Here is a 23,635-nt window from a genome sequence, read left to right on the forward strand (position 1 = left end):
AGTAGGTCCAAATTATTTTACACACATACACAAAAACAAAGACATAAAAGCATTCATCAGTATTTAACTAGAGAGTGGGGAATACAGAGGATGAAAAGATGTACCACAGCCTTGCTCAAGTGGTTTGCTGAAAGCAAGAGAGTACTTTTTAGTATCTCTCATCTGCCTCCTAAATATAATATGTGCTGGGACGAAATGTTGGGACCTGCAATTATTATTGCAGCTGTATTCAGCAAAAGATTCCCACCAATATTTCCAGGATGTCAGTGAAGAGACACTGTTTGCCATGGACAAGTAAGGATCAGGAAGATAGTGGTGACTGAGTGCTCTTTGTCTTAACAGGCAATGTTTTACCACTGAATATAGTGTCCTGTGATGTCATTGTAAGTGTGTTAGGCAGATGGAGGAGATGGAGGAGAAACAGGAGCATTTTTACAATCTGCAGTAGCACAGCCACAGCCATTGATCCAGAGACAGGAATATCTTTGTCAACAAGACACTTTTTAACAGCTGTTTATCCAGATGAAGCAAGAGATTCCTTGCCAATCCCTTTCTCTTCTCATAATCAGAAGTGGAGGTAGAAGTTCAGCTTTCTGTGGTAGTAGTTTCTTTTGTTTTTTGAGGGTGTTTCGGGTTTTGTAAACAACAGAATGAAAATGTTGAGAATCAGTAACAGGCTTTTGTGCATGGAAATGAGCAGAAAAGCTTCCTTTAAGTGAACAGAATAAGACCGGGATCTAACCGTAACAAAGCCATTAATTATTAACAGCAACAGCAAACAAAACACTCATGATATGTGGAAGTAAATAAAATTGGTCCATTTGCCTTTTTGGGTTGGTAAAATGTTAGTTCACTGTGTTTCTCTTTGGCTGGCTTTCCTCTTTAGCTCTGACTCAGTAACAGGTAAGCCAAGGATGAATTTGTTCCAGCATATATTTATGACTCCTCTTAATATTTTCTTGAGAAAAAAGAGGTGTGTTTTTTCTCTTTTACATCTTGATTAACCCATTTCATAAAAGCAAAGAAGTTTTCCAAAATATCATTAATTTCTAAGTAGCACTTTGGCAACTTGATATCTTGCTTAAAGAAAGCTGTTTCAGAGAGATAAATTTTCATTTTTTTGGTCTGGATTTTTTATTTTTTGTTTGTATGTTATTTAATTAGGGGAGTAAATGTCACTTCCCTTCTACCTGCTTACAGATTCCATCACAGGTCATTATGAACTATTATTCATTAGAATATGATAGAACTGTTTTGAAATAGAAGGTAAATAAATTTTAAAGAATTCTTAATTTTATTTCATTAGAGTTAATAATTTTCCATTTTCTCTGGACATAATCTTTTCTGGTTCTGTAAGATACCAGTAGGACTCATATGTCCAACTTGATTATATTCAGCATGACAGAGCTGAGCTGATATGAGATGAAAAAATGTATGCCATTTAAACAGTTTGATCTTTACAATCAATATTTTAGAGAATTCAAAGCTTCTTTGATTCTTTTTGTAACCATTTCTAGTGCTTACTCCATCTCTGACATGCAATGGCAATGGCTGTAAAAATAGATATGCAAAACAACTGACTCAATCTGAAACATGCCTGTTGCATGGGTTTGGGGAAGATTTCCCTGTTGCAATGGGATAGTTACATTTTATTCTGGTCACAGAATACGCCTGAAAGGGGGAAGGTAACATTAAATGCCATGTAGGATCCTGAGAATTTTCCAGTAATTGCAGTTGTAGGTGGGTGAAGATGAGAGTTTGTCAGAATGTTCACAATTAATTGGAGGGATTGGCCTGATGCACTTTAAGACCATGTTAACTTTCCAGCTCAGAAAGAGCATTCACCTTCAGTAACCTCAGATGATGAGATGAAAACTGAAAAGCACAAATTTGTGCTGCAGACTCCCATCTGACTGTTCAAGACTGACTATTCAAGACTAAATGTTTTCTGCCAAAATATGCAAATAACAATGAGAGTAATACATTTATGGATTTATTATTTGTTCATATAAATTTAGCTTAAATAGAGAGTGCAGTATGCTAGGGAGTTCTGACACACTAGTAGCAGCTGTTTTATATTAAAATATCAAGCGATTAGTTGAATGTTTCTTCATCATCATCTTCATAATCATCATCATCACCATCATCATCATAATTTATGAAAACCTGTTCTTCCCCCAAGATTTCTGATGTTCCATACTCATAAGTAGGCTTGGTATAAGAAGATCATGGTGATGGGCTTTGATACGAAAGTATCAAATCAAAAAGTACTTAAATCTATTTTCTGCATCTCCTATGCAGGGTTGATTTTGGGGTTGTTTTTGTTTAATTTATTTATTTTATTTTATTTTAATTTTAGGGCGGTTTTGCTTTGCTTTTTATGTTTTTTATTTTGGTTGTATTTACTAGGCAAATTTCCAAACCCTCAGGAAATGTTAGTTTATGTGGGTTTCAGTTCCTAAAAGTGTTCACATGTGATCAGTTTCAGAAGCACATGGTTGGCAGCAGCCCACTGGTTTCCAATTCAATTACATCAGCCATGTTACACTGCTTGAAGCAGAAAAAGACTTAACACTGCATTTTCTTACTTTCTGACCATCCTCTCAGATGATGAAAAGACTGTAAGGTCTTTTCTAATTGCATCTTCTGGACAAATTTTAAAAATTGCATTAACCATCCTTACAAAATGTGGGACTTTTGCATTGGTTGGAAGTTGAATATATAAATGCACAGTATCCAGTCCCTCCAATAGGTACAATCACTGTGATGTGGTCAGTAATCTGCACAGATTCGATGATCACTGTAGCTGAGATTCTCAAAAAAATCAGGCAGCAGCGTGTATTTAATGAATGAGCAAAAAGATAATTTAATTTAAATGTCTCTGCTTGCCTTGAACTTTGAAATGGAGGTAGGGAACCAATAAAAATAAACATGAATACAAATAAGTGGGGCATTTCGTACAGTATTTTGAGCATAGTATGGTCTGTTTACTGCCTGAATATACTGTAGTACCAGCAGCGCTGTGACACTCATTGTTGGAAATAAAGAATAATTATTTGGCTGATATATTAATTTCTACTATATGTACTGTTACTAAAAAAAACCAAACAACTGTTTTCAAGCTTTAAATGTACACCTAAAAAAATTAATTTATTTATATGTATACATGTAGTTACATACAGAGACGTACATATACAGAGAGAAATAAATGCATCATTTTAAAATGCAGTGTAATTAGGACTGAAAAATTGCATAGATATGAAGAAATTATTGATTCTGTGTTTGAGATGTCTAACCATTACAATACGTGAATGTGAAAAATAAGTCTGTTCTGAAAAACAATGAAATTGGTGGAACATAGAGTACAATTCTGCTTGGTGACATGTTGTGTTCACCTAAAACTGTAATTCAGACAATTATGGAGAAATTCTAGCTGTAGTAAAACAAATGCTCCCTATTTTGGCCTGCAGATTTCACTGCAGTGTAATAAAAAAAGGCAGCTTTTATACCAAGGTCCTTTCAAAGTATTTCTTTATCATCTGTTAAAATACTGGTAATCTACAACTTAATGCACTTTTGATACACTTTGTTAGAGGCAGAATGACCTTTACCACATCATTCAAGTCAAAGATGTTATTTTAACTTTGTTCCTGCAGTCTTTGTCCCTCAAAGGTCTACAGATACAATAGTTTTCATTTCCCACTTCTATTTCATTTTCTGATTGTCCTTTATCACATGTTCTCCTGTTCAGTACATTAAACTGGTCTTTCTGGGAGATGGATCATGAAACTCTACCTTGTTTGAAGCAATTTAGCCCTTCCTTTTCCTATTATGTAAAAAATTGATTGTATTTAATAGCTTCTGACTATTTCTGTTCATATACAATTAAAATCCTCACACATGTAAACAAAGTAGATGAAAAAATTTAATGTAATAAATAATTTTTGGGACTAATATAGAAATTTTATGATTAGGCTTTATCCATCACTTGCAGTATTAGAGGTGGTGTATATTTATAGAAAACTCACTTGTGATATTCTGTCAGTGAAAAGAGCTCTGATATGATTGCTGGTTTAACTTGCTCCACTCTAAGGTAATTTGTTATGTGAAAAGGCAATATAAAGATAGCTAAAATGAAAAAAAATACACTCTGATATATTACAGACCTGATTCATTTTCTCAGCTTTGTTTTTTCCTTATTTGCAATGCCAGAATTTTCACAGAAGGACAAAAAGTGAAAGGATCACTGAAAGACTAAATGACTACAACATTAGCTTAATTTTTTTAAATAGGATGCAAAAGCAGGAAAAAAAAACCCAAAAAAACAACAAAAACCCCATAACCCAAAGCACACCTATTGCATTAATGTAGGCAACACCCCTTAAAGACAAGAAATAAGTGAGGGTGCTGACAATCTTCCTTGTTGTAAAACAGGTACCCTATTTCACAATCTGAGTTTTGGGTCAACTGTTTTGACATCAGCAAGTAGTATATGCAAGAAATGATTTTTTGAATGATTAACTGTTATTTTCCCTGCTTCTGTTCCTGCAGCACCCAAGGAAATGCAATTAATTCAGTTTAAGTTTTTAGTGTTGCCTAAATTTTAGGCAACAAATGTAATATTGTCTTGAGCCATATGTATTTGATTTCACACAGACCGCTGTATTTACATGGACCATACTTAAAATGACCAGAAAAGAAGGTGTCCTTGATAATAATATTTAAAAACTACTAAAAAAGATATCGCTGGAGTCCTAGAGTCATATATTTGGCCTCATTCCACATCTTGTATGGCTGTGTGGTTAGAAGAAAAAGTGTTAGTGTTAACTTGGTCTGTCATAGGCCTGGTGATAAAACACTCCAGTGATGGTTAAAAGCTGGACAAAGTTACTAGTGTCGCTTTTGCAGCCCAAGAGATCCAGCACAGGCATCATAAAGGGCCTAAAGCAAGAAAATTGGATGGAGAAATGATCCAACCAGCCCTGCTGCTCGGAAGGGTAAGCTAGAAATGAGGTGTAACATCAGCATGTGTCACTCTGGCACTGTCTATACACCTGGTCAGGCACCAGCTAGCAGACTTTTTTTGTGAACTGAGCAGTCTGCAAGGCTTCCAAATGCAGTCACACTACTCCTGTGTCCCTTGCAGAGCCACAGCCAGCTGCTGTGGGAGACTCCACCTGGCATAGACCTGGCACTGACAGACGCCGTGAAATGTATTCCATGCATTTTGAATCCCACCTTACAAAGCGTTAGACCAAAACCAGACAGCCTTGCCCTTCCAAACCCCAGGCAAGAGGGACATCTTTCTGTTCCCACATTGCCCATATACATAATAGACATATTATGAGATATGAATACTCATAATTCAGGCTATTCAGTCAAACAGAAGTTTTATGAAAGCAGAGTCTGAAGAATCAGATCTTGATTTGCTGTATTGACTTGAAAGGAGGTATTTCTGAAATACAGTTTGAAGGAAGTACTGCAGTGTGTAAATCTGCTCCTACGTACCAAGAAACTCTGAGCCAGAGTAGAGTGCTAGTTGATTTGTTGCATATGGACCTCTGTCCTCACTTTCTTGGCTCTAATATAATAATAACATAATTAGTCATAATGTTATTACAGTAGAATATTTCTGGTTAATTTACACAATTGTTAAGAGATGGAACAAAACCATTAACTGGAAATATCTAAGCATATCAGCATGCTACAAATCCTGGTGATAGTAGGGCGGTCTGGTGTCAAAAAATACGCTCTTCAGGAAAGGTGGACAATGATACACCCTTAAGTGTTTTCTATATCTCATTTTATCTCCATAGCAAATATATTTTAAAAGAATATATTACTTATTTCAATTAGTACTTTTTTATTTTATCATTTCTGTTGGCTACCCAAATTCCTTTTCAGTAACTTTCAGGAACATTCAGCAGCATACTGCTGTAGTACATAATTTCTATGAGTTTTCAGAATACTGGAATTTCTATGGAATTTCCAGACACTTCAATGTTTTCAAGAGACAGTGGAGAAATATTTCTGGTATAACTGTGTAGTACAACATTAGGTCATATAGTACAGTGCAATAAGTTATCAAATTTATGCAATTTTTAGCAATACATTTCTGTGTTTTTCTGATTAAAAGTATTTTTCTTGATTGTGCTCCTGGTTAGTCATTCATTTGTCTCATAGGTTTCTAAGACAGTGTCAGTATTTTTGTTTGGGAGTATAAAAAGTGGAAATTAAAAAAAAAATCACAAAAACAAACCACAATTTATTTTTAAACCACTAAAAATTAATTTTAGCCTTAATGATACAGAAAGTTTGATAACAAGATAATTTCTATAAATATCCATTTTGCCTTTTCTGTGCTAATTACACTTTTGGGTAGTGTTTTATATATTTGTAAAACTATTTATGTAATATATGCTATGGGATAAATTTGTTGCTAGAATAAATAATTTTAACAGCATTTGTTTCAAAGGAGCTGCAATTGAACTGTTTGTAACATTGTCCTTTTAATCCTTTCTTAGAGAGGTAGAACCAAAATTAATATCTTCTCAAATATGACTTGGCAATTATAAAAAAAAAAATCTCCCTGAGGCTTACTCTTGTTCAGGGTGAGATATTTTCAAATAGATTTTTTTTTACCTCTGCAGCACCAGGGGACAAAGAAGGTTGTCATTATTGGCTAGACAGGCACTGATGAACTGCTGAAAATGGAACAGACAAAGAGGTTTCACTCTGTGAACTCTAACAAGGTGTAAACTAAGACATGGTATAAGCTTTCTTTCACAGCTCTCTTTAGGGTTTGATAAGAGGGGAATCAATTCTGGTGGCTTTGGCCTCTCTCAGTGTAGCTTCCTGTACTTAATTTCCAGACAGACGGAGGAATATCAAAAGAGCATTTATAAAAACGGTATTGGTAATCTCATTGAGAGGCTTCCTATTCCTGATTCTTGAGGTAAATTCCTGGAAACGGTGCTTCTGGAAATTCCTTTAACAGAAAAGTTAGAGCAACTTGTGTTGAGCCATGTCCAGCAAAGCCTGCATAAAAAGACTACAGTACAACTGAAGGCAGCCATGACCAGCTTGTTGAAGCCACCTCTCCTGAACAGAACAGGACTGCACTCAGATGCTGAGGCCAGCTTTTCCCTCTTGTGAAAGAGTTATCTCATTTTTTCATAGCATGAGGAATCACACAAGGCATTCATATTTAACATTCATATCCTGAGAGAACACCAACAGCCTGGGAGGGGAAGCTTTCAATCTGCAGATCTTATGCTACTTTCATACTGAGGGTACAGGAAGTTCAGTGTACTTAATTGTAGAAACTGTGTTATAAAACTTTGTTTTCAGCTGCTAAAGTGAGCTGTGAAGAGCTCAGGCCATTTGTGGTGAAGTTTATTGCCTTAGTAGTGGAGCGATAGTAAGGACCTCATCAGAATTTTAGATCGTATAAAGGCGTCACTGAAATACTGATTAATGCAGTACTTCTGGGAAATGTACATCAGATGTGCATGACTTTTGCAGACTTTTGAGTGTTGATGATGTCAGGGGATGAGTACAGACCTATACAGGTCAGTATAGGCACAGACCTATACAAAAGTAAGCAAAGAAGGCAAGGCTAGTGAGCACAGAGTAACCCTACCACTAATACTGTGAGGCCACAACATGAACACACATAATGCCTTAGTAAAAGATGCTGACTTGTTCAAGACTTAAAGGTAGTAAGTAATATTTTATTTATTGTTGTTTGGTTGGTTTATTTTTGTCTGGGGGGAGTTTTTTGGTACTTTATAAAATGGTAAGTAAAAAAATGTGTCTTTGGCCCAGGCTATTCATGCTTTTTCCATGTTACTGCCTCATGAGGGTGAGATTGGAAGTGCTGAGCCTTGCTGACAAGAATTCACACTTGCTCAAACTCCTGAACTGAGTTCTAAGTTTTACTGTGTGGAACTATTGTCTTTTGACACTACGACAAGGTCTCCAAATCTGACACTGCTGGGCCAATATTTATTTTAAAAACCCAAATGAACAATCATGAGATTACTGGTTTCATTATGAAGGGAGAATTGTGACAAAATCCAGATAATCTTTTGGCAATAGAAATTTAGTGAGTTTGGGGTTATCGCGTGGTAACCCCGAATATGGCCCTACAGATCAGAAGATCATGGTAAAGCTTTGTAAAGTAATGATATAAGCCCAAAACCAACAGAAAAAGAAGCTGGCATTTAGTCAAATTCCCTGAAACAAATAGGCATGTATATTTAAAATTGAAATAACAAATTGCAGACTTACATGGAGCAGCTTCTCTTTTGCAAAAGGGTACATAAAGAACTCCAATGAAACCTTTTAAACTATTCTCCTTTCTTGCTTTCGCTGGTAGCTTTCCTCCCTAGGGAGAATCCTTTGTGTTTAACTAGAACAGATTAAGAATCCATCTCTAAGCAAATCTTTTCTATGCATAGTGTTTCCAGCCAAAATTTGATTTAATAAAATGTTTGCCTGATTCCAATTTGTATTCATCAACATAGTTCTTCCTGAAATGACAATAGGAGTATTTTATAAAATGAAATATTTAATGTCAATGCAGCAATGAATTAGAGTTCATCTGTGAGGTATCAGCAAATTTAGCAAGGGAAGAGCATTTGCTCGATTTAGTGAGATTGTTTTACTCACAGAATGATGAAGTGGTAGTAGTTAATGCAAGTGTATTCTCTCTGTCTATGTCAGCACAAAGGATTTGGGCAGAATATTCCTGCATTCATCCTTGTTCCAACACTGCAGCAGCATTACAGGATAGAGGGGGCCCATTTATTTAGAACCATTTTGCTCAGAAAGGATCAGAGTCTTAACTCTGCTAACTAGTGCATCTTGAAGTCAAATTTTGATGAAGATAGGCTGCTACCCACTGAGTGGGGCTCAAGTTTGCTTTACCTCTAACAAAATAATTTCAGTTTATTCAAAGAAATCCAATTTTTCAGCAAGTTACAGTGAAAAAAAAAAGAAAAAAAAAAAAAAAGAAGGGTTACTAGACAAATTCTGTCCAGTAGTTAAGTGGGCTTTCAGGAAAATTGTTTTCTTATGCACACCATTTATATGCCTGAATGGCTTGAATGAGTGCAGTAGTGTTAGTGGCATCTATAGTATATAGTATATAATATATATAGAGTAGTATTGTATGTCTACACAATATGTAAACTTCTTTTAGCAAGACAAGTCTTTACTTTTTTGGTCATTGTGTAGGCTGTGGGTTCTTTGGACACATCTACATGCAGGATATTATCTGTGCAGCACAGGATCCAGGCACTAGCAGAGGTCTCAGGTGTGCAGGCGCTGTGTCACTGAATTGCACTGCACTTTTCAGCAGAATGAATTACTTTGAGAGAACTGATGAGCCAAGATAGTTGTACTGGTTTTGACTTTGCAGCTCATTTACCCAGCACAGGCTCAAGTTTCTCTGTACCCTCCACACTTGAGACACATTCTAAATGACCTGTAGCCTAAAAACAGAAGTCATACACCCACCATCCAATTCTACCACCTTTCTTCAACAGAAATGTTCAAACAACTCAAGTTTTGATTTAGTAGGTGCCTAGCCGGTTGTCTGCACAAAGACTCTCATGGCCACAGTTACAGTCCAGCTTTTTTGAGGCTTTAAAAGCTTCAAGCAAATCCATACTTTTGTACATTGATAAGAATAAGTTTTACAATAAGAGTGGCAGAGAAAAGGGAAGAATCAACCTGCATATGGTGGTATAATTATTTTAATTTCTTATTTCTTTTTAAAACACTAATTTTCTTAAATAAATATGATTATGCTACCCTGAAAGTGCTGCACAGTAACATTTCTTATTTCTTTCAGGGAAAGTAAATTCTGTCTATTTCTACATGTTGCGCTGTATAATGGCACGCAGCCCACACAGTGGGTAATTTGAATGAACAGCAGGCCTTCAAATTACACTAAAAGGGCTGTTATATTTCAAGCAGGGAACATTTTTATTACAGTCACATACTTGACATCCCACAGGATGCATATACATTTTTTCTTCTCTACTGATATCAGACCAACAGGCAACTAGCTGGAATAAACAGGCATCTCGAAATACCCGTGAGCAGTTTACAAATACAGGTACCTCTTCCTTTTTGATGCTGGGATATTTTGTACTGAAAGAAAGCTCTATTTTATACTCAGGAACTGTACCATGAATTGCATGCAGGAAGCCTCATCACATACAATCAGTGATTCACAGTTTCATTCAGAGCAGACAGCTACTAATGGCATTATTCACCCCAGTGAGCAGGGATTTGTGTAATGGGGCTTTCCAAAAGTATTAACACAGCAGTGAAGGGAGGTGGCAGCTCAATATTTTCTATTAGTGTTTGACCTTTTATCATGCTTTGGACCTTGATACAGCCTTAGCTGCTTCCCTCTTTCTTTGGAAAAACCGTATCTTTTTCCTATAGCTATGCAAGGGCTCAAACACATGGTAGACCTACACCCATATCTTTAATCTATGTTTGCTTTCTCACCTCGTTAGCACTCTCCTTCCTCATCCTCACTGTCTCTTTCCACTGCAAGACTACAGAAACTGTAGTTCATTATAAAGAACTGCAGTTCATTAGCGGTGCTCTCCCAACCATGGAAATTATTTTCTAAAGACCTCCCACCCAAATAAAGTGAGATAAAAGACAGGGAATTTCAGAGTGTTCAAATGACAGTTTGAAAGATCTCTATCTAAAAAAAAGAAAACAAACACACCTTGTGACTCATAAAAATGCACACATTTTAATGCACTAAACACAGGGCAGTGTAGCTGTCTAGGCATTTTTTTAATCTTTCAGTGTGGCTTAGGTTGTGTCTTTACTGTCAACTGATATGCAGCATACATGTAGTCAAGAGAGTTATCCATGACTTGTGGAAAGGGCTAGTGACAAGAAAGCTCTCTAGGACTCAGCAAAGTCTATTCTTAGCATTGCTGCCAGCAGAGTCTGTGAGCTTGGACATGTGAATTCACCTCTTCAGACCTCAACTCTACTCACTGAAGTACAGTGGCATCTAGATGTCCTTGGGTTCAGATATGTAAGTGGGAAAGTTTTAACGCCCCTCTTATTATTAACGCTTCAGGGTAAGTGAAAAACATGCAAACTCTGCTATAACCTATTCAAACTTAGGCAGTGTTCTAAAAATTGAAGGTCTATAGAGTCAATTACTTGGCATATTGATTAGAAGGGTAAATAACTTCTGTCAATGAATGGAGTTCGCTCCAAATGCATGGAATCTCTGCCAAGAAATTTTGCTTACTCAAAACTGTCTTTTGGGAAGTTTTACCTGACACCTTGGCTCACATTGTTACAAAACTGACTTTGAATTTTGTAATATCCACTAAGCAACCTTCCCTTTTCACATTGTCTAAGACAATTCATAAACAATAAAGAAAAATTAGTAAATATTTTAATTAATCAAGCTGTTTAGTATTGCTTGCTAATATTGTCAAGCTACTTAAGTCTGTTGTGGTTTTCTGGTCCACTGTGGCAATTCCATGTTTTTGTGTGGCAAAAAAATTTACTCAGGATTGTGTAATACTAAGGCTAAGCAGAACCATTCAGAAGAGAGACTGTTTTTGCAAGGAGGATAAATGGGTCTGACCTGTTGGCTTCTGCAGGGAGTCTACAGTGACATGATGAACATGGATCAATGGCAATTGGTAGGAAGGATCAGGTGTCATTGGTGCCATGACATTTTGTATGGCTCTACAGATACGCATAACTGTATAAATAGATGCCAGCAAAAGATGTAAAAATGCTAATACATCTCACAGAGAAATATGTAGTAAGGCTCATGGAGGAAACTGAAAATTCTTCAAAAAATAAAGGGCAGGTAGAAATATTTCCATGACTTACGTGGAACTCACAGAAAATTTACTAATAAGGTGACAAGGAGGAATCTGATAATAATGTTAACAGTTTTTAATTCCCATTATTTATACGAACACAACCTTTTTCTTGACTTTGGTTGGCAAATGTAAGGAATCTTAGAGGGGAAGGGGTGGATCCCTGTTACACGACGTAGAACGAGGCTCCTGCCATTGCTTACAAACCCTCCTGATCAATGCCAGGAGGAGGAGTATTCTGCTCAGCTTTCACTCTGACAAGTGTTAGCTGAGCAAGCTGCTGCAGAAGCAGTGAAGAACACAACATGCTTTCTGCACAGATTGTCAGAGCTGCTGTCCTAGCCTGCGTGTTCTAGTCACCCGGGAGATTGTAGCAGACTTGCCCAACCATGCTGGAACACAGACAGGTGGCTGTGGCATTCAATATCTCTCTTTCAGCCTTGACAGATAAAAATTAATTTCACTTGAACAGGTAAAGGGCAGAGTTTCTTCTAGCTGAGAGGGAGTAATCTGTAAAATCATCAGCTATTCTTGGCAAGCTGATGGAACACTGCTTGTTGAAAGATTTCTAGAGACACACAGGATCTTTGCAACAACAGAAATGCTGATGAGAGTGTTGATTCAATGGTGAAAAGGGCTGACACAGTGGGACAGGGAAAGTGAAGCAGGTCGGTCTATCACTTTATCACTCTATTATGTGTCAATGAAGAAGAAATAGACATGTTCTTAAACTTACTTCATGCCAAATGTCTTATTCAGGGTCTAGTTTCTGATTGATGTTGATTTCAAAAGGTTTGTTCACTGTATCAAACAGTCCTGTAGATTTTGACATTTCCTGACACAGTGAGGAGAGCAATCCACCTGGTGTTCAAGCAGTAAAAGACCATAGGGCTCAACTTAGCAGATGCCATTGGCAGGCAGTTAATTAATAAATTAACTCTGTTAATTTATTGTCAGCCATGAACAGAGCTAAGATCAGTGAATGACATGTAGTTAATGTCATTCATCTACACTTACTAAGTCAAAAGTTTCTTAACCTTCCTCCTTCAATTAATTTTCCTTCATGATGACTGTCTGATTATGAGTCAATCATACCGTGGGGCTTAGTGCGAATAGTGACCAGTAAATGAAAAGACTGTTCTTAACAAACAAATTTATATCCAGTATATTGTGCCATGGGTGCTTATACCTACTAATAAAGACAGAAATACTCTGATTTTCTACAAAGGGTTCTTAACATGAATTTAGAGATTCCACCAACTTCTAACAATTTTACTAATAACAGTAAATATGGTTTATGGATTTCTAATAAAGCTTACTTTTTTCTCCTCAAATAAGTTGAACATGACCCTTTTTATGCTTACAACAAAGAAATTTTCTGTTCCTCTGGTTATTATAAATGCCATCAATATTTCTTTTTAACAGTCTTGTTAAATACCGAGCAGTGCTACACTCTCTTACCCTTTCACAGAAAATCAGGTTAAAAGCAGTTAGCTATCAATTTTCAGTGACAATTACACTCTCTCCTGCATACCCCAAAAAAATATTAGAGAATGCACTCAGTGGCCTATCTCTTTCAATCACCTTTTTGACATTTGACATCCCAGAAGCCAACGAGGTTTAAACTTTGTGTTGCTTTCCCTCTAAATCAACAGCAAATCTCTGGCTCTCAAGTGTTCAGAAGCAAGTTCTGGAGTTGTGACCCTCAATACAGACAACAAGGCAAAAATGTCTTGTTCCATTCCGTTTATCAGGAATGAGATTAAAACTTAGAAAATTTTGGTTCAGAGCAGTACAGTCAATAATGGAGACTGCAAGTCAAAAATGTGTATTCGTCCTATTGAGGCTTTTGTTGAGAAAGACTGGCTGAAAGCCACTGAAAGCTAGCAGACACACACACAGACACTCTGGAATCTGACAATATTTTCTACAAAACTACTAATTTCATTTATAGTCTGTAAAGAATGACGTCTTGCAATTTTGCTGGAGTAGCTGCTTACTTTTATTGCAAGCTGAGAGCTAGGCAGGATTTTATTGCAACAATATTTTTTTAAATTCATGTGTAACTTTTGTGTGCAACACAAATTTTTTCTTCAAAAAACCAAACAAACCAAAAACCTAGAAGTCCAGAGTTTGCAAATGCAGTGTTTCATCTATGGCCCACAGATAGATGAAAATAATACAGCATAATATGCCCTTCTCCAGAAGAATAGCTTTCTCTACAACACTAAGCAACACTGGTTGTCAGATAAAAATTTGCCATTTAATCATATTGGGTAAGGACACATCTTTCTAATCCAATCAAGTCAAGAGGTAGTCTGAGTCCCTCCAACATAAATGAGAACCTCAATTACACCCAGGAAGACTTTGGTCCCATCATCTCATGGTTTGGGTGTAGACAATTTACAGCCTGATATACTACATATGTTTTAATCACATTTGATTCACGCAGAAGATGTAATTCTACAAGATGTAGTCACCTGCTCTAGTGCATTGTAAATTGGCTATGATGCACTTATATTAATTGCTGAAGTACAGTAAGTAATTTTTTATATCTTTTAACTATACGCAGTAGTTTCTTGATAACTTTTTTTTTTTTTTTAGTTTTTCAGGTTTAAAGCAGTATGCAGGCACTAAAAATACCATGAAAATTTTATACTTGGTTTACAAAATGGTGTAAGTTGCCTAGTATTCAGATGCAGTGCACAAATACAAAAATGTTTTTTATGATAAGCTGTCCTGTACCTCCTGACATATCATGGCAGGGGCAGGAGCAGGAATCTAATTACTGCACCAAATAAAGGACATTAAAAGATCCACTGCTGACAATCAGCTGTCCTGGAAAGTCACTCCTAATAATTTTTTTTTGAAGACTAATTTTTCCCTGTTGGGCAAAAACTCCAGTAAATATTTCTGATGCTAAAATCTTTTGCAATGTCCTCCATACTGGTGGACAACAGATTAGCTAATTTTTTAGTACAGCTAAATAAAGTATAGGAAGATACCAAAGTATTATCATAAATTTACAGTATTTGCCATTTTGTAGGATGGTTGGAAGGAAGAACTAAATTTCTTTGTGACATTGCATAACTAAGACATTAACTTTCCAAACACGCAGTAGAAGAGGGATATATTTTAGCCAGGCTGTGGTTTAGTGAAAGCATTCCAGAGAAACAGGTTAACAGGAGGAAAACCATCCTAGAACAGAAAAAAATGAGCTTAGTCCTGCTTTCTGCTGACTTCTCTTTGTCAAGATTTTGTTCTGCCTTGGAGAGAGAAAATTTTTCCATGTGAGCCAGTTTTACATCATAAACTTTTACAGGGAAACTGAAGACTTTCTCATTTTCCTATGCCATATATAGGCCACAGATTGAATTTGGACTCAAAAGCTGTACTTTCAGTGCTCATGCAGGTTTGTGCTAAATGTGCATTCAAGCTTTAGGCAGCTCATATTTTGCTAACTAAGCAGATCTCTTGTTCCTTAAATGCCCTCTCTAGCTTGGAAGCAGCACAGAAACCTGACAATCAGGTAGCTTGCCTAAGACTTTCCTTTGTGAGGGAGGCTTGTAAAAGAAATACTCTGGTAGAGCTTTGTGCCCTTGCCTGCCCTTTCCCTTCTGTCCAGTAAGAGATGATGCACACTCCTATGTATTTTATGGAGTGGGGCTCTGTGTTGCCACTGGCAGAAGGGAAGATCTTCACTGCAAACAGACCCTGTTCTTTCTGCCCCACATTCACATGCATCAGCACCCAGAGCAATGCAACCTCACTGCAGCCTGGGGTAGGAAAATACCCAGCTGCACCTCTGCTGGCCTGTGTGGGACTGACCTGGCTTTAGTTCTGTGGGATTCTCTGCTGGGACCACATGTGAATAATATTATGAGGTGAGGCATGCCCGAGATTTTGGAAGTTTGTCTTGCCTGGCACACCTGAACAATGCCATTTAAAGCAGAAATCTAACAAAACCCTCATTAAGGGCGGTAACTGCCATGTTAGTTTTTGGCAGAGATAGTCAGGGAAATCCCACAAAAGAATCCTCTACAGTGAATTATAGCATGACAATTCAGTACTGTGCCTCTGATGAGAAAAATCTCCTGATGGTTTTGGTGGGATAGAGCCTAGGTGGAAGCTGTAGAAATGGACATTTTCTTTCTCAGTGAGGTACATATCTGCAATCTGTACATGAAAAATCTCAATTCTTTGGACAGGCAAAGAAAGACTGAAGACAGGCTATACCCATACTTTTATTTGAAATAAATTCAGTTTTGGAAAGAATCAGCAATTTGAAAAGTATGTTTTCAACGTCTGAATACCCATCCTGTTGGGATACGGTGCAAGAACTATGTATTCCCAGATCTGTAATATGTACTGAGTGAGAGAAAGTTGTGGCAAGTCATGACTCTAAAATTCTACAGATGCTTCCACTGTTTTTAAGGAAAAATTGAAAGGTGTATTCACAATAAGGGTGCTCTCACTGAGGACTGACATCTTCAACCTTTGAAAATTATTGAGAAGCCATATTCTTTGTAAATGCAAGCGCAATTTGACTTATTAAATAAATGGGTCTGGATTCTGAACCCATGCTACTATGAGCAGAATCGGGAAAAATCACAATCAAAATCCCTGAGCAATATTATAAATTTTATAGCTTGCCCTTTCCTGTGTTGCAGTAATTATACTATGATTTTTAAGTTATAGTACAAGTTCCTTATTTTGAGACATTAATTAGCTAGTTCTCCATGCACACAGGTTTAAGATATTGCTGAGAAGGGTTCACAAAGGCAAAGGCAGGGCTTTGCTGTCAGACTCTGGGAGCAAGCCTGCTGTACATGTTTTGTTCCACAGTTTGCTGCCCAGGAGCCTGTGGAAACAGGGCTCAGGATTAATCTGCAGCAGAACTGCATGTTAATGCAAATTATTTCCTCAGGCCATATTTTGCAGGTCATCATGTATCCTAATAAACATATACTCTGTAAGACACACACATAGAGGAGAAACATCTTCGTTTCTGTCTTCAGCAAAAGCATTAACACAATAAATGCAATCAAAACATAATTTTTTCATAAAAGCAATCAAAACAAATCCATTTCTAAAAAGCAAACAAAATATATTTTAAATGACACCAAGGGTGCCATTTTTAAAATTATTGCACCAGCTGTAAGAAGCTAGCTACTCAACTGGTCAGTCACAGCAAGCATGAAAACTGAATTTTTTCCTTGCTGCTGTGACGGGTTCTGGGTGCCACCAGCCATCCACAGGGCAGTGCTCCTCCAGATGGGCATAGAGCCCTTTTATGTCACAACTCAGCTACCTGGGTTGGCTACCTGCCAGTTGGCAGCTGGCTTAGAGAAACCATAGTCCTTCATATCCCTGCTATTTGGTTTTAAAGGTAGCATCTCAGAGATCACACAATATTCTGAGCTGGAAGGGACCCACAAGGATCATAAAGCCCAGCCCTTAACATATTTGTTGTGGGATTGAACCCACAGCCCTGGTGTTTAAAGCACCATACTCTAAACAGCTGAGCAAATCTCAGGGTCCACACACCTTCCCTGGGGATTCACACAGATTTGTAGGGAGACCCTGAAAGGAAGCGTAAGCTTCCTTTCTGCAGTGACAGTTCAAACACCTTCAGTAGACATCACTTCTAGCCTAGAAAGGTGTTAGAAACTGCTTTAAAAATAAACAGCAGAAGGAAACTTTGGACTTTGCCGTTGGATTTTTCACCAAGGAACCCCAAAACACAAACAAGCCCACAAAAAAACCCCAACAACAAAACAAACAAACAAATGTAAAAAACATACAAAAAACTGGACACCACTAAAAGTGGAGAAAACCTCTTAATTTATGTTTGTCCATAAACCTTAGCAATCCTGTTACACAGTGCTTTCAGGAAAAAGATTCTGATCTGTTTCAGATGAGTGAAATTCTGAGAGTCTATGTTGGACAAAAGCTATTTTTTAAGGCATATTTTTCTTTCTACTGTGGTTTTTTTTTGGTTTTTGTTTGTTTTTTCTTTTTGTGAATAAATATGAGACCTAAAGGATTAAATTTCGAAGTAATAAAAATCAGCACTGCTCCGTTGATCTGAATAGGGCTGTGCTGTTTTTTGCCCTGGGGATTAGCTTCACCAAAGGCTTTGTAAGCTGTTTTAAGTTAAAGAGACAGGCTCGTTCTCTGTTTTAGTGCTGAAAGAAATGGAGAGTTGCGAGCGCAGATTAATGTAATCTACAGCTTTAAATGATAAACCACAGGATGTCTGGAGGCTTTAGAGACTAATTGTGAAAATCTACTACGTTGGTTGAGAAAACCAGAACATTACCGCTTCTACGCGCATACACCTATACATATACATATATATATTCCACAATTATTCAGTAGGTGGCAGTTAAAAGCCTAGATGAGCTTTGCAGTCGCCATTTAGGCAGCAGCACTGGCAGGGGCTGGAGCCAGTCGGTCCGTAAGAGCAGAGCGGGGAGGGCTGCGATCCAGGCGGGAGCAGCAGCCAGGAGCCAGGTACCGGGGAGCGGCGGGCGGGCGGCGGGGCACGGGCAGCGGGGCACGGGCAGCGGCGGGAAGCTGCAGCCCCCTGGCTTAAGGGGCTCCCTTCTGCAGGGAGCCCAGGGCAGAGAGGGGGAAGAGCTGGTGCAATGACAGGCAGAAACTGAAGAGCGTTTGAAGCTTTTTGTTCCTCCACAGGTAAATTTCTTCCCGTTGTTTTTCTACGCTGCCTTGCACAATAGGCAAAGGTTTGCGTTGAATTTAGAGGTCTTCATTTTCTTCAGCCAGAACGCACGGTGCTCACTTGGGCAGAATTTCCTCTGAAGTCGATAGAGTTTTGCCTGAGTTACAACTGCAAGATGTGCTCTAAGCTAAGATCTTGTGTAGAGAACATGACATGCTGTAAACTGGGGCTAGCAAGGATGCCAGACGCTGGTCATGGACACACTGGCTAGTTAACTATAATTTTCCTGTGTGCTGGGATGCTGGTAATGACCTTTTTTTTTTCAAGCTGTCTTTCATTAAAACTCAATGTGCTGAATTTTGTCCTAGTTTATAGCACTGCCACTGCAGTGGCTTAAGGAGAGATTAATTTTTCATTTCTTTTAAATGAAAGCTACATTTTAACTTAGCTGATGGAAGAATACAGAAATGTGGAGTATAGAAGAATACAGAAATGTGGAGTCTGAATAAAATAACACAAGGTGTTTGTTGCTCTAAGACAGATACAACTTTGCAGCATCCCACTGACAGGCAGGATTTTTTTCTTTTTTTCCTTAGATTCTCCCTCTCCCAACTGAATAAAAGAAAATAAATCATGAAAGACCATTCTCAAGTGCCTGTGAGCTGATGAATTCAGATTTGATGGCACTTTATCCCTTGCTATCTTCCCCATGAAATGTGGAATGCTCTGTGTGCTGCACCACTCAGAAGGGTGAGCATAGAATGGAGCAACAAAACTGGATGCATTTTAATTTCAAAGAATTTTCTGAATATCCTGTTCTCATGAGTACCTAGTAATTGAACTCACATATGCCTGTTTATAAATGCACAGACAGCTGTGTATGCTGTGTACAGCTAGGTACACCCCTGCTCCTTTAGAGGTAAACCAAGCTGATGAAACTGATTGTTGTATCTTCGCCAAGCTTTACAGTTTACCATTGTCTAGAATGTTTGCGGGTCTCAACATATTTAATTCAGGCTTAGAAGGCTGTCTTGGCTTGCCACTCTCCCTTCCCTTTTTCTGACTAATGGACTTCAGTTATGCTCAGGAGCTGCTCTCTGGGGCCCTTCTGTCATTACTAAACGCAGTACTGCCCAGTTCATGCAGAATGGGTTTTGTGCCATTGTTCTGGAGCTATGAAATATGATATTCCTCCAGGCTTTGTGCTCTCTCTCACACCACACACATTTCTGAGGCTATTGCACGAAGAACTGTACGAACATGGAACAAGTTCAAGCACACAGCTGCTAATCAGTGGTCCTGTGGATCTGGAAGAATGATTGTGATGTACAGCTATTTATCTTTATTCCTGGTAAGAGAGAGGAATGAATTGGTATAAATGAACTGTGAATACACTTAGGCTGGAAGATTTCAAACCATTAGAGCAGCAAGGTTCTTTAATTACATTCTACTTGAAGTAATACATAGAAAACGTTTTAAGTGCCTTTTAGTTGTAACTTGATGGAGGGATTATGTGAAATGGTTGCCTGCAAATGCAAAGCACTGGGTTTGATAATCCAGAAAGTCTCTTTCAGTACTAAGTGCCATTTTCACTTTTCTCTGGAAGTTGCCTGCACTAAAGAGTCCCTTTGCAAGTGAGTCAAGGTCTTCGTAAATACAGTTTTTCCACGTATCTCACATCAGTCAGATGAAAGCATATTTCTGCTCTGTGCTGCACTATTGTTTACACCAGCAGACTCACAAGCCCTGATGAACCTCAGGCTGAACAATATCCCTTTCTCACAGCGCAGAGCAGAGCTCTTTGGAAGTTGATTGGACTTCAGAGGCTCCTTCTGGCCAAGTGGTCATGATTATATTACACCAGCACTGCAGTCTCTGTAGTACCAATAAAAATAGCGGACTATATATAAACTGATACTGCTGTTCCTGAAGTCATTACTAGCACTGTTTCTAGTTTCCTTTGAGGATAACCTGACAACTTTGTTTTCTGTCCTTCTCTTGTGCTAACCAACACAGCTGCTAATGTAGAGATCCAGCATCATGTGTAAAAAGTCAGACTTGAACTTTCTTTGAGACAGAATATGTGATATTGATTCCAAAATTAGATTTTTAAAATAAATATATAATAAATAATATTCTGGCAAAGATGCTCCCACAGAAAGACTGCATTCAATTCTATATAATCCCTTTTTCTCTCTTTTTTTATGTTTATAGACTTATCTTTTTTCTTCTTTTGTTTTTTTTTTATGGTTTTGATTTTTTTCTACATGGGATTGCATTCAATTCACAGTGTTCCTTGGTAATTCTTGTAATACATAATAAGCATTTGAATGTTCCCTCTCCCACTCTTTAAGTGAGATTCAGGACATTTGTACACGCAAGCTGAAACACTGTTCGCTGTGGGACATTTCGTTTGATACCTAGACTGATTCCAAAAGTTTGTTAATTTCCCCTTAATATTTAATGTTACCAGTAATAATTGAACAATAATAAATATTAAATAGAGGAGGAAAAATGGAAATTTTGTAAAACATGGATGGGTATTACCAATACTAATTTCCCTTTAAAATGAGCAATTTCCAAAAATGTACCAGGAGAAAATATTTCTGGAAAATTTATTTTCCATTTGGTATTTTAACTTTAAATACAAATATTTCTGAGTATCAGCAAACAGATACTTTCACTGCTTTCTTATTGTGACATTAAAATTAAAACAGACATTAAATTATCTTACCTTACTGCTGGAAAAGCAGTGAAAATGACCCCCTGAGTGTCACTGCAGCTGTACATACTAATTGAAGCAGAACATACTCTAATTTACCTTTTTGAGAAAACAAATATTGATTACTTTTCAACCACAAAGTATTGACAACAGAGTAATTCTTGAGATGGGTATCAAAGAAAGACAAGAGGAAAATGTGAAAAAGTGTGTGTCAAGTCTGTGACAAAAGCACTTTTGACATACTGGAGTCAGCAACACCTCCTCTTGAGAAATTAATGTTAAGCTGAATGTTAAGCTTCTCTGTCTAAGATTAAAATTAGTCTCTCTGGCTATGCAGGTCTGCAATATGCTATGGCAGGAAAATCCAGTCAGCATCAGCCTGACTGCAGGTAATGACATTGGTTTTAGTTGAATCTGAAAAGGTGTCTGAAAAGTGAAGCTATGTCAACCTTTCAGTTTCCTCATTCAAAATATGTATATATTAAAGAAACCATATGAAAAGGGAAAATCCATTCCTAGACTGTAGTTGTTTCCTTCCCAAAAAACCCAGTAGCTCTTACTTAAAGTTAATCTGATGCAAAGATCACTTGTCCTTTTTTACTGATACTTGTATATTTTTTATTCTTCCCTGAAAATTTAAACTGACAACTTTTATCTCTTCTGAAAGATTTAATCATTTAAATAATCAAATATTAGCTACTATCAGTAGCTATAATAGTAACATTGTGTTAATAGTATTAATTGTGTTAATAATAGTTAACACAAATAAATAACATTATCATGAATCTAGAAATAATCTACTCTTATGGCTAAACATACCTGTCTTACTTCAGAATTTAAAGTATTGCAAGTTGGGGTACTGAACATTTATAAACTATCAGAAAGCTGCTGTTACTGTATTGTTCTTCACAGTTATAATTTAATTGCTGGTTTTCAAAATACTCTGATCTGCAGAAAAATTCCAGTGGAAGAACAGGCTTCTTCCTAGTGCCTGGAAGCATAACAACACCCATATTACATTGTTTAATTAATTATCAGAGATCATTTTGGGTCCTGAAACCCACTGCATTCAGCTATTCCCAAAGTATTGCCCAACAAACCAGTGGCAAAATGTTCTGTTTAAGTCATTTTTTTGAATTAGATATTTCTTGGGCTGTGTGAGGGCGTCAGAAATATTCCAGTGTTCAGGATAGCAGTCTAGCTATCCTTCCCAGCCAGGCAAGGAAAATTAATGACAGGAATTATAGCATAAAAAGAAGTCACAAGCACTTAACCTTTAATAGTTTTGCTTCTTCAGAAGATTTACATAAGTAGTCTCAAATTAACATTATGGAACTGAGAATTACAGTGAAAGGCAAAATGGCCACCAGTCTTCTGAGTTTCCTCAGCTGAATGGAAAAGAGGCTTTCATGAATGTAATATTCTTCTGTGTAAATATACATATTTATATGGAAATAGTTTGTTGTCTATGCTGGGATTTTTGTCTCACAATACTGGGATTTATGAATCTCACAATATATAGAATCACTGACAACTTCTAAAGTAAAAGGATTGCTTGGGAAATGTTCTTTCTTGCCTTGGGGTTGTTTTTTTTTGGGGTTTTTTTTGAGCACTTAGTACTTTTCCATTCAGGAAAACTTAAAAAACCATACCATTATCCATAAGGCAGAACCTATTTTTTCCAGTGTACAGCTGGGGAAGCAGAAGTTCACTACAATATGTAAAGTCATTGCTCAATACCAAGAAATGATTCTACTATTAGAAACCAGAGGGAATGAAAATTCATACTGAGCCTCTGATCCTGCATTTGCAGGAGTGACAAATTCTGGTTTATAATCATACTGCTCTGTCCAATGGCTTTATGTCTTACTTGTTGAAAGGCACACATACAATGTTCATGCATGAACAGTGAACATTGAAAGGCACATGTACAGTGTAGATCTTTCCATCTTTACTTGGTTAAGTTAAACCTATTGAAAATTGAGGAAAAACTGCTGTATTTGGTTAGTTAAGTTGGGAAGAAAACTTAAAAAAATTAGTTCCAAAGGGAGCTGAATACAATGCTGCTATTTTGACATTTTTATTTCTATGTGTGCGTTAATGACTACCTAACTACACGTATGGAAACTCTTCAGAGTAATTTCTCTGAGTTTTGATGATAAGCACTTAGAGATTAAGACACTGGTTTACCAAAATACTCAAATAGCTAAATCAATGAAGTATCTAACTTACATAAAGCAGAGCCTGAATTTAGACAGGAATTTTCATTAAATTCTCCCTTTTAAATTTTAAGATGAACTAAGCCACTAAATAGGAAGGAACAACAAGAACACCTGTCCA

The 23,635-nt window shown here is 37.2% G+C and overlaps 1 protein-coding gene across 3 annotated transcripts in view; it reads left to right on the plus strand.

The window, feature by feature from the left end:
* DIRAS2 (DIRAS family GTPase 2) overlaps positions 1-23,635 on the plus strand; it is a 48,062-nt gene that overhangs the window by 13,223 nt on the left and 11,204 nt on the right. The window contains exon 1 of one of the 3 annotated variants that reach the window (XM_023944885.2): positions 18,197-18,404. The exons of 1 other annotated variant lie outside the window; for it this stretch is intronic. The gene's annotated coding sequence lies outside the window, so the exon portion shown is untranslated. Of the gene's footprint in view, positions 1-18,196; positions 18,405-18,484; positions 18,588-23,635 lie in introns of those variants that run through there. One more of the 3 variants, XM_086867970.1, reaches the window with a different exon arrangement.

The sequence above is a fragment of the Cyanistes caeruleus genome, chromosome Z (assembly GCF_971803275.1).
Source record: "Cyanistes caeruleus chromosome Z, bCyaCae1.hap1.1, whole genome shotgun sequence".
Lineage (NCBI taxonomy): Eukaryota > Metazoa > Chordata > Aves > Passeriformes > Paridae > Cyanistes > Cyanistes caeruleus.